The sequence below is a fragment of the Daktulosphaira vitifoliae genome, unplaced genomic scaffold, assembly GCF_025091365.1.
Source record: "Daktulosphaira vitifoliae isolate Bord-2020 unplaced genomic scaffold, ASM2509136v1 Scaffold_5, whole genome shotgun sequence".
Classification (NCBI taxonomy): Eukaryota; Metazoa; Arthropoda; class Insecta; order Hemiptera; family Phylloxeridae; genus Daktulosphaira; species Daktulosphaira vitifoliae.
The window spans coordinates 32,706,111-32,722,911 of NW_026099576.1; the positions used below are offsets into that span (position 1 = coordinate 32,706,111).

The following is a 16,801-nucleotide window of genomic DNA, read 5'->3' on the forward strand; positions in this document are numbered from 1 at the left end:
GTATGTGCTACCGGATGCCAAGCCGTCAATCTATAATAATAACAAAAACTATTATTCTGCACGCATCAAGATAGAAGCATTGAAATTGCAATTTGTTTGTATAATAATATCAAAAAGCTATTTTGTAGGAGTAATAAGATGATTATCAGTATACAAATGACATGTATTGTTATTTTTGTATACATCTCAAAAAGAAGAATAGGCTACTTATCGTTTGTTGAACCAGTCAATCAGCAAACTCTATTCTCTTCTGGACTCGTGAGACTTGACTATTCCATAAAATTAAGAATACACCATTCTACTAATACTATTTAAGACAAACAATACGCTAGAGCCGCCATCCATTAAATCTACGGATAAAATACCTAGTTGTAAAATAATATTGGTTTACTCATATGAGGCTATATTGTTTAATTTAAGCCTATAGTTTACAACTCTAATATGACTGCAGTTAATCCATCATCAAATATCAGTAGACTTACAATTGAATTTTACAGCATGTAAATTATAATTGAAGTTATATTTTATAATTTATAGTTTAAAAATTATATTTTTGAAAATAACTAACAAATAGCTTAAAAATAAACATACTTCTATAAAAATCAACGCTGGTCCTTTCGTGATTTTAAATTCATTTAATTGTTGAGTTGTTGTAAAACTCGGTTTATTCGGGTTCTGTCAGTAGTTAAAATAAACTATGTATAACTGGCATTGTTTATTATTCAATTCGCCATTTAAAGTCAGTTTGTTCCAGAACTTAACGATGCAAAAAATTTACAAGATACAATGTTCTATTAATAGTTATTGATATGCACCACGAACTCTAATTTTTAAAATTGATTCGAAGTTTTCCTAAAACTCATAAACCTATTCTGAACTGAACCATATTATTTGAATATTTTATCGGATCTTATATTTTAGCATCTAATTGCATCGGATATAATATATATATATATGCGTAGTAATCCATAGCTCAAAATGACACTTTCAATTTGCACTGACATATTTTAATAAAAAAATCTTATTAGTATTATACACATCAACTAAATTACTATTGAGCCAAATACAGTTCTAAAATGATAACGTGTTAATAGAAAACTGTTTGAAATCAAAACTAATTCCGAAGATTATTCAGTGTTCATGTTGGATTTGGTAGGGTGGGAAATACTATGGAGAAACGATCATGTCCTTTCTTGAGAGCTCTGGACCATGTTCAATGGTATGCGCGTATAATGAGTTTACGATCCATTGGTAATAGCACAATAGCACATCAGATGTTTTTTAAACATTGAGAAAAAATGTATCGAGCGGTTTGTCGCAGGTTTTTGATTGCAATCTATTGTGTCAAAATTTCGCATAATTTATTATTACACAATACGTAACTGCGTTTTTGTTCAATTATTATTATTCATGTAACGCTGATTCAATGGACAATATGCATCTCTTTTAGTTCGATATTTTTATCAATAAACTTGATGCGCGACAGGGATTGTATACTATTTATTTTTACACCGCCCATGGTGATCCCTACAATGCTGGCATATAGAAATTGTAATAACTGACCCTTGCTAAATAGTGACCCTAACCATCAAGTAAAATGAAAAGTCTATAGGCACATGGTGTTATTATTATAGTTCACCTGTTTAAACGCGTAGATTTTTTACTATAATTATTAATTTGTATTTGAATTACATTTTTTAGTTATTGATTTCTAAATAAAATTAAAATGAAAAAGTAAATACATATTTATATATTTTATATATAAATATGCACATAGGGTGATTCTTTTAACGTTATCTAATAGAATTCCCTTAATATAATAATTATGTGAAGAAAATTATTTTTAGAATTTTTTAGTTTTATATTTATTTTGATTAATCAGTTATTAATTAATTTACTAAAATCATTCATACAGTATAAGTGTGTTGATCTCATTTTTTCAAATAGCAACATAAAAATGTAACTAGTTTATAAAATGAAAATTGATCTAATTAAGAAAGCGACTGGTCGATAACAATTTATGGACCAGTACTTTGGTAAGTTATTAACAATTTTATACCCAGGTGGGAGGAGTGATACGGCCGAAAAATATCTAATGATAAATAGGACCGAACCAAATTAAATTAAAGATAAATTGAAAAATAATTTACAATGGTTTATAAAAATAAATTAAGTTTTAATCTATACCTTTTTATAAAAAATCATTATTTAACAAAAAAATAGGTTATAGTATACTTATTAAATCACATTGTACATATATATTTTTATAAATAAATAAATAAAGATAAATTTAAGTAAATTTTACAAGATGAGTCGAGATCCTTTTATTTTATCCGTTTGGAATAGAAATAAACAGGTATTATGAATTATTTAAACTATTCATCATAGTTTGTGCAATAGGTAAGTATTTTTATTTAGATATATTTTTTTGGTACTTTTATGCGTTTAATTGTTCATAATTTGTATAAGTACTTACTTTTAATCTTTTAAATATCTTTGAAGTCTCTAAATCACATTACGCAGACTTATTTTGTTAAATGAGTAAACCGAGTGTTCTTATATTAGTACTTCTATAGTAATTGTGTGCAAACAATGAGATTTGCTCATCTCCCCATTGTGTCACAATTGTTAGGAATTATTCGTCCGTGTAAAATATAACGTATAATATTATCCTTCAGCTCTGATGTTAATAGTATTAGAGACTACTCGGTACACACGACACATTCTTTAAAGCAAATTTTGTTTGAAATATCTTTAGTTTGCTTATATTCCATTACACTAGTATGTTTACCGTTATTCATTGCCATTTTTATGGTCTGAAAACCATATTTCTTATTGAACGGTTTGACATCAATTTCAAAAACTGATGTTTAAAACTCACGCAATCTATTTGTAATGTAACTATTATTATATTATAAAATAAATATTTATTTAATTAATTTGATGTTTTAATTGTTATTTATAGAAGACATAATTACAGAATATTGATGTAATGAAATAATTTATATAAATTGATTTATATTAAAAAATTTAATCCAAAGTTATCAAATTTAGGTATTCATTTTAGATGTTGTTATTTTATTAGGTTATTTTTTAACATGAGATGTAAACTATTTTTTATAAGCATAAAATATTTTTGGTATTCAGATTTGAATAAATTCAGTTTCAAAATTCTATTTAGAAGAAAACTTATGATTTTATATAAATATATCATAAGCTTATATCTTCTTTTTCATCGCCTTAATTCCAACTACTTAGGGTCGGCCATATTATACGCTTATATAAATAAAATATTACTCAATAACAATGAAATAAAAATTAATTATCATAAGAAAAACCTTAATATTTGATACAGTTATTTTGCAATAAACTTTTTATAAATCTTGGATTTGAAAATGTTTGTTAATTTAGCTTTATACTGAATGTAATACTTTTAAAGTTTTTTTTATTTAACTACATTTTAAAATTAGTTTAATATCTATGAAAATAATTATTTATCTGTACATTAATGATAGATAATCTATAAATAAAAATCCAATACACTATAGAGAGTATGTTAAAAGTGCACTCAATAAATTAACATGCCTTAATTTGACAGCAAATATATATTTTTATTTGTAATAAATTTTGCATAATTGAATTAGTACTAAGCATATATCTGGAACATTGTAATAATTTATTTATTAACTCGTTTCAAGTTTGAAATACACGAAATCTATCTGATGCCAAATATTTGTTATAAGTGTTTAATTTTACAAGTCTGGATGTTTGATGAACTAAAAATAAATTTAAAACTTTTATTTATTTCTTTATACTTTTGAATTGAAAACAATTTTATTAGGACAGCTGTGATTGGATTGGGTTAGGGCAATGTGTACTTAATAGTTATTTTAAAATGTTTCTGTGTTTTATATTTTCTCTAAAGAAGAGTTGCAAGTTTAGTTTTCTTCTATTTAAAATTAAACATCATTCAATCAATTCATTTGAATTTTTATATTAAACATCAATAGTAAAATTTTCTGTTGAGTTATGATTCCCAGTTTTAATAAATTCATATAAGAGCTTATTCAAAAATTTACAACTTACATTTTCCAATTCAATTTCTTTTAGATTTATGACGAATGTGTGCATTAAGGCCATTTAAATATTCTTCTCTGAAAATAAGACTGCTGATTAATTTCTTTTTTGACAACATTTTATGGAATATTATATTAATAAATGTAAAATGAAAATATATCGTTTAACAGAACTTTTAAAACTATCATAATGATATATTATTTACTTTAGTCTATCGTTCACTGGTCATTACAATAGTATTACTAATTAGTTTCTAATAATCTATGTTATAAACTATCAACAAATCTTATTTAATTAAATTCAATTAGAAGAATTAGAATAACGGCATTATGATACGTTTTTAATTTCTGATTTCTAATTTATTTCACGATTAAGTAGATAATTTAGCTTAGTTTTAAGTCATATATAATATAATATAATCATAATATCAGACTTCTTGTCAAAAATATTATAATTACTTTAATCAAACTTTTCTAGCTTTGTTTTATTTTTTATTCATATTGCTACAAAAAAAATGAAAAACTTTGGTTTAGAAAACTATTTTTGATTGACGTAATATATGGCTCAAGGATATTTTTCCAGCCAAGGAAGGATTAAAAATTTCATAGATGTTTATTTTATTCTTCTTTTCTTGTATTTGAATAAAAATAATCAAAATTTTAAAAATTCCATTTGAAAATTTATCGTCACGGTAAATTTCCCGTCTAGTCCGTACGACAAGATGGCCCTCTGTTAATGTTACTCAAACGAATTAATTATTCCTTTCTCTCCATAAATTTTATTGATTTTGTTTTTTAATTATAGGGGACCTTGTTATCACATTTTTACATAGTAACATACGTTTCTAAAAGTAACATCTACGAGTAAAGTACTTAAACAGAATCTGACACGTTAAACAGATTAAGGTTTTGTTGGCATTTACAAAATATTGAACCAACCAACAGTGTTTTATAATAAAACATTATATTATATTTAGCTTAATGGTTAATAATAATTCTGGATAGTAAGTGGGAGTGTTGCCAAAAAGTGGGAACAAAAAGAATTTTTGACTTTTTTAAGGATACAATTATAAGGTTATTGCAATCTGATAGTTACACTGTACAATTATACTTGTAATAAAAAAGAACCTAGTAATTAATTTATTTTCAGCCGACAGAAACACGCGAACCGTCTGGAAAGCGCATTCATCCACGAAACACGTGTCCTGGGGGATTTTTCGTCAAAACTAGACACTTGGGGTAAAAAACAACGGTAAATATCTCAAATGGCTGTTATGTATAAACGTAAGAGGAATTCGATTGAAATTGTGTGCAGATCGTCAAGTGATAAACTCCGGAGAAACCGAGAGGAGGTGGTTTGCAGACGTCAGACGGAGTCCAGGTGTTTTGTCTTGTAATTTCCTAGGTGGTTTTTTCTTTCTCTACTGTTTGTCTCGTGTCTGATGCGAAACATTTCGTACCGTAATAACAATAATAATAATAATAATAATAATAACGTGTAGTATAACAACACAAATGCATCTGGCTGAATGCGCGCGCGATTGCGGCTGCCGCTGTTAATGCTTTAGTCGTCGATTATTGCACCTGGCAAAACGCTTTGAACGGGACGTCGATGGAAATCAACGGTGAACCGTTTTATATAATTTCCTACTTGCTCCAGAAGTATAACATCACAGCCGCCATTGTTCAAAGCCGCCGTATGCATTAGCGTTTTGGATGGACCAACGGTGACAGATGGCACATACCGCCCGTTTATATTGTTATGCCTTTTTTGTGCACGGACCGTACCGCTACATATATGTATTCTTCCACGTTTGTTATTTTGATGACCGCAAAATTCCTTAAAAAAAACTTTTGTTGAAATTCGTTTGGTTGGAATGAAACATGTTATCTTCCGATAGCCAATGCGTTTATAGTAAAAATACTGTAATGTACACGTACGTTCAATAATGACCAGCTATCTTCATTGTGCATTTGTAATAAAACAGAGCTACTATTTCTGACCATTACACGACAGGACTGGTCAAAACTTAGAAAACTCATAATATAATTGAGTTTTTTAAGTATTACACCATGTGATTAAAATTGTACTTAAATAATATTGCCGGTTGCAATAGTTACATAGTAAACACTTGAACATTATACAAATACATATTTTTTGATAACAAATACGACGGTTTTTTTTACTTGAAATCAGTATATTTTAAGTTTTTGTATTAAACAAATATAATTATACATGTTATTAGTAAACAGACTATTTGATTTATGAATTTACGCGAGTAGATCCAATGATCTTAAATTATATTATTTTATCATTGAATTTCTAAAAACAATTTTTAGCTTCGTTGCGAAGATGAAAAGGTATTGGTTTTGTGATGGTGTGTGTTCTTTTATGTCTGTACATAAAAAATCTCAGCTTTCACTTGGTCGATTTTAATGATTATTACAACTAAATAACCCGATTTTACTCTAGTTGAACTTCTTGAAAAGTTTTTTCATTTATATGGACAGTTCCAAGAAATAAGGAAAGGCAAGCGAAAGCATTTAGGGATCAAAACTTCGTATAGATTCAAAATTTATATAATTTTTTAATTACACAAAAAATTGTTTAACTAAAACTATACTGTAATAAACACTAAATAAAATTACAATGTTCGTTACAACAATGGATCAAAAATATGTCGTGTCTTTTGATCTTATTGTTAAAACGTGTTAACGTAATTTGTTTTTGTCTGGTTTTTTTGTAAAAAAAGTGAGATCTAAGGTCGTCTTGATTTTGTTTAAGTACGAACAGTTTAATATTTATTTGAAGACACGTATCATATGTTATCTATTAATTTATCAAATATTCGGTTCGTTTCTTCAAAAAATTTCTTTTCCGTACAATTTATCAAATGAAACTGTTTAAAAACGAGTTTCAGTACATATTATTCGATAGAAAATTGCATTTTATGTTTTAACAATTTACATTGATTTAAATTGAGACTAAGAGTATTCCAATTAACGAATTGAATAAAATTGATTTTATTTTGTTTAAGATAAATTATGACTGCAATATATATTTGTTACTATTTCAATGTATAATTTTGGTATATTTGTTAAATAGAATAAAACAGTTTTAAAATATTTTAATGGATATTGCAAAACATTTTTGTACGAAAAATATTGATTCGAAGGCGGTAGTGGTTTCAATAGTAACGGCTGCTGTAGAAGAGTATTCACTTTATCTGGTCGTCCCATTTCTCGTCGGTTTCTTTTTAGGGATACGTTTATATGAATCGTTTTTATGGTGTAATAATATGGTTCTTCGAATTCCTACACACATCGTTTGTATGTTTGCGCAGCATATATTGTGTTATTCAAATGTTAGCGTTTGTGGAGGGAGACTATTTCGACTGAACAATGTTGGTTACCTCGAGGGTATATGTACTGAACAGGGTCTAAGGTACGATCATCAAATGTAGACGAACACGCCGCTCATTTTATTCATACCCGACCCATTTAAGTAATAGCGACTGCTGTTAGTATGTTTTAACATACATCACTTAAAAACCACCTTTTTTATAATTAGAATATTATTAAACTGAAATTATTTTTTAAATAATACCTCTTTTATAATTCGTATTTATAAACCGATATGTATTACAAACGACTTGGGTCGTAGCGAGGGGAGGGCGAAAGATGCCCACGCCCCGGGCGCAACATTTAAAGGGACACAAAAATTAAGAAATTATAAAAATATTTATCACAAATTTAATAACGAAAATCATGTACGAAGTAATGTATAATTGTACTAATTTTAATTTAACATATATTTAAAGATGGAAGTATTGTTTATTACATTCTGCTACCACCATATAACTAAAATAAAAATATTATAAATAATAAAATAAAGAAAAGCATTTAGTTATAAAATCACATGTAAATCATTTGAAAACTGCGTTATTAAAATTAGCAAACGAAACATTTGTATGTGCGTCACAAAAAACTATTTTTAATCGTAAAAAGTTGTCTAATTTTCATGTGCAACATATCAAATTTATCTTTCAACATGATTTGCATTAACATTGTATTCAAATAAACATATGAATTAATAAGGATAAATAAAATTAGATTTTGCTGATATTCATTGTAAACAAATAGTTTAGAACGCTAGTGTAAGAAATATTCATAAAATGTATTGTATTAAATTATTTATCAAAAATATTTTACATCATAAATGGGTTTCGTTCAATGCATATAATTTTTAAAAGTTTTGATCTATAATTTGTGTCTTAATTTATTAATACTAAGGAAATAGTATATAGTTTAATTCAGATCAAGGTTTACTCCCCTGTATGGAAATTATACAGGTTGTGAAATGCATAATTTTAATAATTTTTTAGGCGTCAAGATGTTGTTTATGATAGCCAGTTTAGATTATATTTACATTGAGAGTTGATTAATTAAATACTACACGTTATTGATTAAAATTGTATTAAACGTAAACATATTATTAAATTTGCATGTTATATGTTATTGATTGAAATGATAAAGGAGTGTCATAGATCAGATGGCTTTGGGGGAATAGCACGATTCTATTGAGTATTCAAATTCATGTGCTTATATATTAGTACTTTATTATTAAAATAAAAATACACAGGTCCAACTACTTTAAGTTGGTGAGTTAAATTTTTTGCAGAAAACAAATCGAGTTAGTTTTGGCGTTACGCTTTCCCCAATATTTTATTCGAGTAATTGAACACTATAACTACACTTAAATTATCAGTTGAAAAAAATAATTTTGGTGTAATAATAATAGCATGACAAAGTAACAACTTTTTGAAAAACGCGGAGCAAACGGTTCTTAGTTTGCAACGGAACTGTGATTATACTTTTTAATTAAACTCGTCAATAATTTGTTTTACAAAAAATGTGTTAAAATAATATACAAATAATACGCTTTCTCATTAAGTATTGAATATTGAAAAAATCATCATTGTTTGGGTTTTTTATGCGACCCAGTAACCCTTTAAGACAAATTATAACCGCTGCACTAATTATTTTAATTAAAAAGAAATGAATATGAATGCATAACGGCGAATTGAGGCGAGTGCCAAAATGTAAATCTTTCTAACTCATGATTGGACCCAAGGAATATTAATTTCCAATTGAGCCTCTCGAATAGTTTTGATTTAAAAATATTGCCTATGGGCCTCCAACATTGGAAAATATCTGGATACTGCTAGCGATTGCTGAGTTATGTGAACTCATATATTTTAAAAATAAAATTTAATAATTGTTTTAGGTAAATTTTGAAAAGGAAATGTTAAACAACTAAAAAAAAATTACTTTTTCTTTATGCCAGTACATTAAGTATTATTAATAGTAGTATTTAGTTCATCATATGTATGCATAATCAGAACCTTAAACAAAAAATGTCTTATCAATAATAAATAAAAACGATGTAACATGCTCATGGTTATTTTATTAAAAAGAGATTGTACATAAAACAATTTTTACCGTTGTCAAAATTATGTATTTTAAGTACGTTATTATTTTAACATGTTGGGTTTCAGCTTAAATAACCCCTGGAGAGGTCTCGTTTAAAACATTTTTTGATTAAAGATTAAATTTAACCAGGACTTCATGAGGTATCGACCAACGAGTTATAAAATCATATTCGGCATTGGTATATTGCAACAAATATAGAAACTAGTACCAGGGACTTATGAGAATAATGTATGAATTATATGACTTGAGAAGGTGTCCAGCGACTCGTCGTGGCCCCAATGTCATCATGTTGTTAGTATAGTCTGGTGTCCATACACGGTTGTCGCTAGGCGACTCTAAAGAGCTGTCACGACGCGCGACTTTACCACATCGATAGAAGTATTTCATGATAGACGCAATAACATAAAGGTGATATATATATTTGGTGATTCTTTTAAATTTTAAATGAGTAATCGTTGCACGGTTTGTCGCTATTTGAGTGAGTGTTTGAAAACCATACCTATCACTTAATTAACAATTTGCAAGATCAAAATTATATCACTACATAAGATATCGTGGAATGAGCTTACATTTATAATGATTAGGTCGGATTGAAATTTGCGACGAATATCAATATTTGGTTATAGAAATTTATAAGGTATAATGCGATCATATCTCCAAGTGTCTCGGGAGGATGTTCAAAGTCAACTGTCATGTGACCCAACATTTTAATAGAATAATTGAACTTGTTACTTATCGATGATTCTCACGAATGCTACTTTTTCAAGATGTGTTATACTAATATTTTATTTTCATATGAAACTTATAATCTTTTTACTTAATACAATTAAATTATTTATTTAGCTTACAGCTTTTGTTTCTTAGAACATAATTGGTTGAGTGCAAAAAATACTTAGTTTTCTTATCCGAAAATGGAATAACTGTCATTTCCGCAATTTTCATAAAATTAATCTAGTCATGTTTTATCATCTATAGTTTTCCTTTTTGTGTCGAATGCTTAGAATTATCACAGTGCCTAGTCATTTTATATTATTGTAGTCATCTTTAGTAATAGTTTTGTCGTGGGCGCTCACGTTATTTCTCATACGAAGGATGTAAACTGTTAAGTCAAACGCGTCGGAAACAAGCATATTTGAAATGCCACCTACCCAAATCATACACTCAAACAATAAGAATATGTAAATACAAGTTTATTGGGTTGAAGGAGAATAAATTAAGGTCAATAAATTACTAGGGCTTTTGATCAACGTGATGTAAGAAGTCTATTAGTCGAAGTGGCATTGCGTGTACTCTAAAAAATTGTTAATTTTCATGATGATTGGTATTATATAATTAATCTTGATAGAACACATAATACGATTGTAATTGTACAATGTCTCATTTTCATTTTAAAACTAACAAATTATAAAATAATATAAGGTCTAAGAGTAACGTACTTGTCTGATACTAATAACTTATGAAATAATATTATTCCAGAGATAAACAAAAGGCATAAAAGTTCATAATCTTTTATATGCTGTATTTAATCAAAATATGAGATATCTTTATAAAATAATATACTGTATAATTTTATGTACTACAAAAATTATATAGTAAATCAAATTAGCAATGTGAACTTTACGTACCTGAAATCACACGATACAAATGTTAAAAGTATTTCATCAACATAATTTAGAGTTTAAGTTCGGAACTATGTTTCAGTTTTGCGTTATATGATAATAATACAATATCTTTGATTAAAACAAAACAATAATTATTATTTAAATGGAGTAGTAAATATTAATATTATTTTTTATAAAAGTATTTTAATAACAATAATTTTAATAGCACATTATTATTAGTTAACTTGTATTCGTTTGTTAACCCAACCAACAACTATTATTTTTAGATAATTAACACTTTTTTCGTTCAAAACTTTTAGAAAGGTAATAAAACAAGTAGGTTTAAACTAATCTAAGTTATATACATTTGCATTAATCTGAAAAATTAAGTTTACTAATTAATTTTTAGTTTTATTAGATCAGACCAAGTACAATCCAAACCAATCGTCACAAAAAATTATATTGATACAATTTTCAAACGGACCAAAGTCACATCTGTGACCACAGATTTAGTGATCATGATGAGCAAAAACATCTAAAATTGATAAAAGATGTTCCACTTAATGCTTTGAACAAAATCTAAACGATCAAATGGACGTAGTAGCTCAGAAAAATTAATAAAAAACGCTATAAAATAAATTGGAATATTCTTAAAATAAAATTCTGTAGTATAATCTAATTATAATACTTTTGAATTGAATAAAGACTATAGCTGCTGTTTATATTTTACCATTGCTAAAATATTTACAATTGTTTACAACACTTCGCGATAAAAATTGCACTCGAGACCTTGGGACTTTTTCCAAACATCTATTAATTATTTTAAATTAATTAATTCAATATTATGTAATTTTTTATACGTTTCAAAAGAAGTCAACTACATGAGTTATTTAGAACATAACTACTATGTATAATATTAAAAGTACTAAATAATGCATGTAACACATAATTATTTTCTCTCAGTAAAAGTATCAGCTATTATTAAGTAGTGTCACTTATCTTTGAACTATACAAGTTATAATTAACAATTTTAAATTGCTTCTTATCAATTTGTATTATTTAGTAATCTAAATATTTTAATTTTTAATTTTGATGTATTCATTGTTTAATTGATTTGTTGAATAATTTTGCCACGAGAGAGGATGAACAACCTTAATTATTAAAATCATTATGGAGATGATGATCTAAGCATACCCCATAGCATTTTTTATATGTATTACTATATCACAATGTTATAGTGGACTACTATATAAGCGTAGTTAGACTTACATCTTTTTAAGCCTATTTTAAATATTTCATTTATATTAGAATACCTAAAACGAGAACCTCGTTGAATTAATAACGTTTAAATAATAACTAACACTTAAAATTTAATCTTTCAAATTAGTAGGATTAATACATTTTTCATATTAATTACGCTCAATAGCTTATCATATTTAAAGTTTTCAATATATATATCATAAAGTTGTACAAAAATGTCAATTACCCCCCTAATCTACTCCAATTTGTCCGCCACTGTATGATTGGTCAATGGTAACGATATCAAATAGAAAATAGATATAATTTGGAGTTTTATGACTAGTACAGCCTTCGTTTTTAGAATTTTGTATTTGTAATTTTATAAAATGACTTGAAATAGTTGTCTTCGAAGTCCTGGAACATAAATTACCAACTCAAGTAATGGTGTTACAAATGTTGTTGTATTTAATTATAGTCAATAAATATCCGTACAATCATGCAAATTGTATATACATATATATATATATATCAGTTATAAATACATAGCTGCATACTTAATGTATCAACATATAACAGAAGATATAATTATTTAATTTCGAATAGTTGTATATGCTAATAAATAACTTTCGAATAAAAATAATTGGGTATAGAGGAATGTTAATGTGATGTAGATTTTTGTGATAACTGACTTCAAGCAAAACTAACTTCTCTAGAACTCTGAATGTTTGATAGGAACTGATAATTAATTACACGGTTCGTCGATATTTGTGAATTTTTATCTTCTTCGACACGCATATAATGTTTTGGTCTTTGCATTACAAGTGTATGCATATTATACGACATTGTCCAAGTGGTGCAAAACGTTTGAATGGGACGAGCAGTTTTCTTTTCTTTGTGAGAAAAATCAACCGGTGAACGCGCAGGTACCTCGAAAAATATTTTATTTGTTTCTTTTCTTCCGAATAAGGTAATCTCGCTCCCACAGATTTGGGACGATGCTACGAAATTGTGTACACGAAAAAGAATGCGACGACTGTGGACCGTTTTACTGCATCGTATAGGTGCCATTATCGAATTGCTGAGATACCGACGTGGCGCTAATCTAAAATACCCAAAACTATTATGTTCTTTTTCACCATCTTCATCGTCCCACATCTCGTCGGTTTCTACCCTTTTTATTATTCAAGAAATAAGAAACCGGTCGTGTATTACATAGACTCCAACGCCGTACATTTCATACCTGTCCAGGTAAATCTGAGACGTTTGACAGTAAAACCAGCTTTATACATAGTACGTACAGGAATCGATTCAGCTCTATAACATCAAACCCAACCAATCGCCCAGAGGATCATAACTATCGATGGACTTGGCCGCATAAGACCATTACAACAGCTGTGACTTGGGTGTCAATTATTGTCCCACATAGTAATAAAGTTACTTTACCGTGTCATGCAAATTACAGACGTTATCCGAATTAATACATGTGCCAGAACGCGTCGTGTAAAATAGTTTTTTGTTTTTTACCGGTAAGACGACCGACGTTGCGTGTTCGGCATCAATGTGACACCTGGTGGTCGCAATTCCTCAAGCATAGTGTTACAATAATTATACGAAGTTTGCGGCCAAAGACTTCCAGGCGAAAGTATCGCACAACAAGGTAATTGCTATGGTGATGGTATTATTTCATTGTCGCCAAGGTCATTGACAACAATAATTTGTGAATAATGCACATGACCATCATTCTCAGCATGATGCTTTCCTTCTCTAGTTACATTCAAACAAAAACAAACCGAGTAATTAAAATTAAATGAATAGTTAAACATTTTAAACGTTAGGTTTATCTTAGCAGCAAGCGTTGTTATCAAAGGGTATCGAAAAAGTAGTATGATTAATGTTTTACAAATATTCTGAGAATCACGTTGTAGTGGTACATAATATTTTATAAATATTTATAAATCCTAAAAAAAGTATCATATTTATAAATTATTTAAAGTGTTGTGAATAAATATCTATATAATTAATCTAGTATAATATTATGTTTTAAATTATTATAAATAGATATAATAAAATATTCTGTTTTAACACAATAAATTCACCAAAATATTAAGTAATAATAATAACTTTTTGAGTAATGATCTAAATATATTTGATCAAAGCTCGTTTTATAAGATTTATTGATATTGGCACGAGACTGACTTAATCAATTGATCTAATTAACCTATGCGTGTGACCTTTTTGTCATTTTACAATGATCCCGACTTTGGTCTAATTTGTGTGTAATCTATTCACAAAGTATTATACATGTTAATCTATAAATATAGTTGGTTTTCGGAATTTGTATAAAAAACTTAACAATTTATGTATAAGTTTTTTTTAAATAAATACAATTATCTAAATAGAGTAGACGCTATTAATATGCGTATTAAAGTATATAAAGTAATTATGCTAATTCTTTTGTTGTTAGTTTTCCAAACGATAACAAAGATATATGTAAATATCTCACAGCTAATTAGTATCAAAACATTAATTATTGTTGTTAAATGTCTATTTTAATAATATAAATATTACCAACATGATTTAGACTGGAAGCTTCTCAATAATTATACAAAAAATATTTAACGTACCTATTCAAAGTTATAGATATAAACACATCACAGACATTTTTTACTTGTTGTGGTATAAAAGTAAAATGAATATTGAAATGACTTGTTGATAGTATTCCCATGAGATTTGGAGTCAAAAAAGCGAATCCAGTCAATGACCACTGGAATCCAGATCTACTTATTTTTATCAATGAAACTTAAAAGCCAAACTAAACTATACACCATCGTTTTACACTTTATAACTTACGATTATAATGGCTGTGATTGAGACAATACTTTGTTGTTATAGCTGTTATTGCATCAGTTAATACACACAGTTTTAACTTGTAATGAAAAGCTACAGTTGTTAAAATTTATTTGAATTATCGATTTATTCTGATAAATATTATTGTTTCTCAAGTAATGAAATACATTTTTTTTACTACCAATAATAATGTGTGTTTATGAAAAAATTTAAATACATTAAGCATTTATGTATTAATCCCATCTTTGAAAACCCAAGTTATACTTTGTATAACGTTGAAAATTGTCAACTTAATTAAACTGGCTGGAATGCCCGAGAAAACTAAAATAAAATGAGGAAAAACACAATTTGAGTAAGAAGTGTTTCGTCCAAGATTAAAATTATATGCATAAAATTTATTCTTCCAACTAATAGATTGAGCGTAGACTGCTTTTATATTTTTATTTTATATTATGTAGACGAAGTATTGTGTACTTGATTCGCACGAAAACACAATGACACGCATACAATTTGGTATAATGAATATCAAAACCATCTCTAAAAGAATGTGTTCAAAGCATCGTACACAAAGCTGTTATTATGTTATTTATCTTGACAAAGATGTATTCATACATTGTTAATAATATAAATAATGTTAATTTTAATTCACCGGTCATTAATTTACACAACAGGAGCGGATTCAGTGGTATTTATGAAAGGAGCAAATAATGTAGAGCTACTCAAAGTATTTCAATTTGATGTCCAACGAATTAGACAAAACCACATACGGAACCATTGGCGGGGAAGGTCACTCCTTCCCCTAACATCCCCTCTGAATCTGAGCCTGCAACATAACAAAAACACGATTTCATGTTATTCGAATAACGTTTTAAAAACATAAACAGTGTGACAATCTTATTGTACAATAAGTGGTATTTTATCAACAATTCTAGTCTTTATAGTTATTAACATGTCAATTTATATTTTTCAGTTTAGTGCCAACAAATTTTTATTTTAATTAACTTATGAACATAAAAAATACTAGTTTTTTGAGTTCATATTTAAACTAAAATAAAAACACTGCTATAATAGGATTTGATGTATTACAGTCTAATAAAACAATAAAATTTTAAAAATATGTAAACGGTAGTATCTAGATTATGTCCCGTAGCAGTTAGTACAGAATTTTCGTAAACAGGTTAATTAGTCATATTTTTTACAACGAAAATCTTGAGATCAACGTAGGCACTCTCCTCACTTAAACGACGAGTAAAAATTAAAATAACGAAGCAACTCGTTTTTCATCTACTTAGTTCACACGCAAAACAATTCATTTCTCAGTAACACGCCTATTAAAAAAATGAAAAAACGAGCAATGAATTTTTACGTGTACCTGACCGACCAAGGCGTCGTACGTAATGGCCGGTGGTAGAATGAAGTAACCGCGATTGTACAGAAGGAGACAAACCGTCGGCAGACCATCGTCGCTTGAGATAACAGCAGCGTTGAGTCTCCAAGAGCGGTGGTGGGGCAAACAGCGGCGGCTTACCACGGACCGGGGTGACC

The 16,801-nt window shown here is 27.9% G+C and overlaps 1 long non-coding RNA gene across 1 annotated transcript; it reads left to right on the forward strand.

The window, feature by feature from the left end:
* Nucleotides 1-9,883: 9,883 nt before the first annotated feature.
* Nucleotides 9,884-11,870, forward strand: LOC126908021 (uncharacterized). Its single transcript, XR_007704685.1, has 2 exons — nucleotides 9,884-9,977; nucleotides 11,580-11,870. It is a non-coding gene; the product is annotated as an uncharacterized LOC126908021 (long non-coding RNA).
* The last annotated feature ends 4,931 nt before the right edge of the window (nucleotides 11,871-16,801 follow it).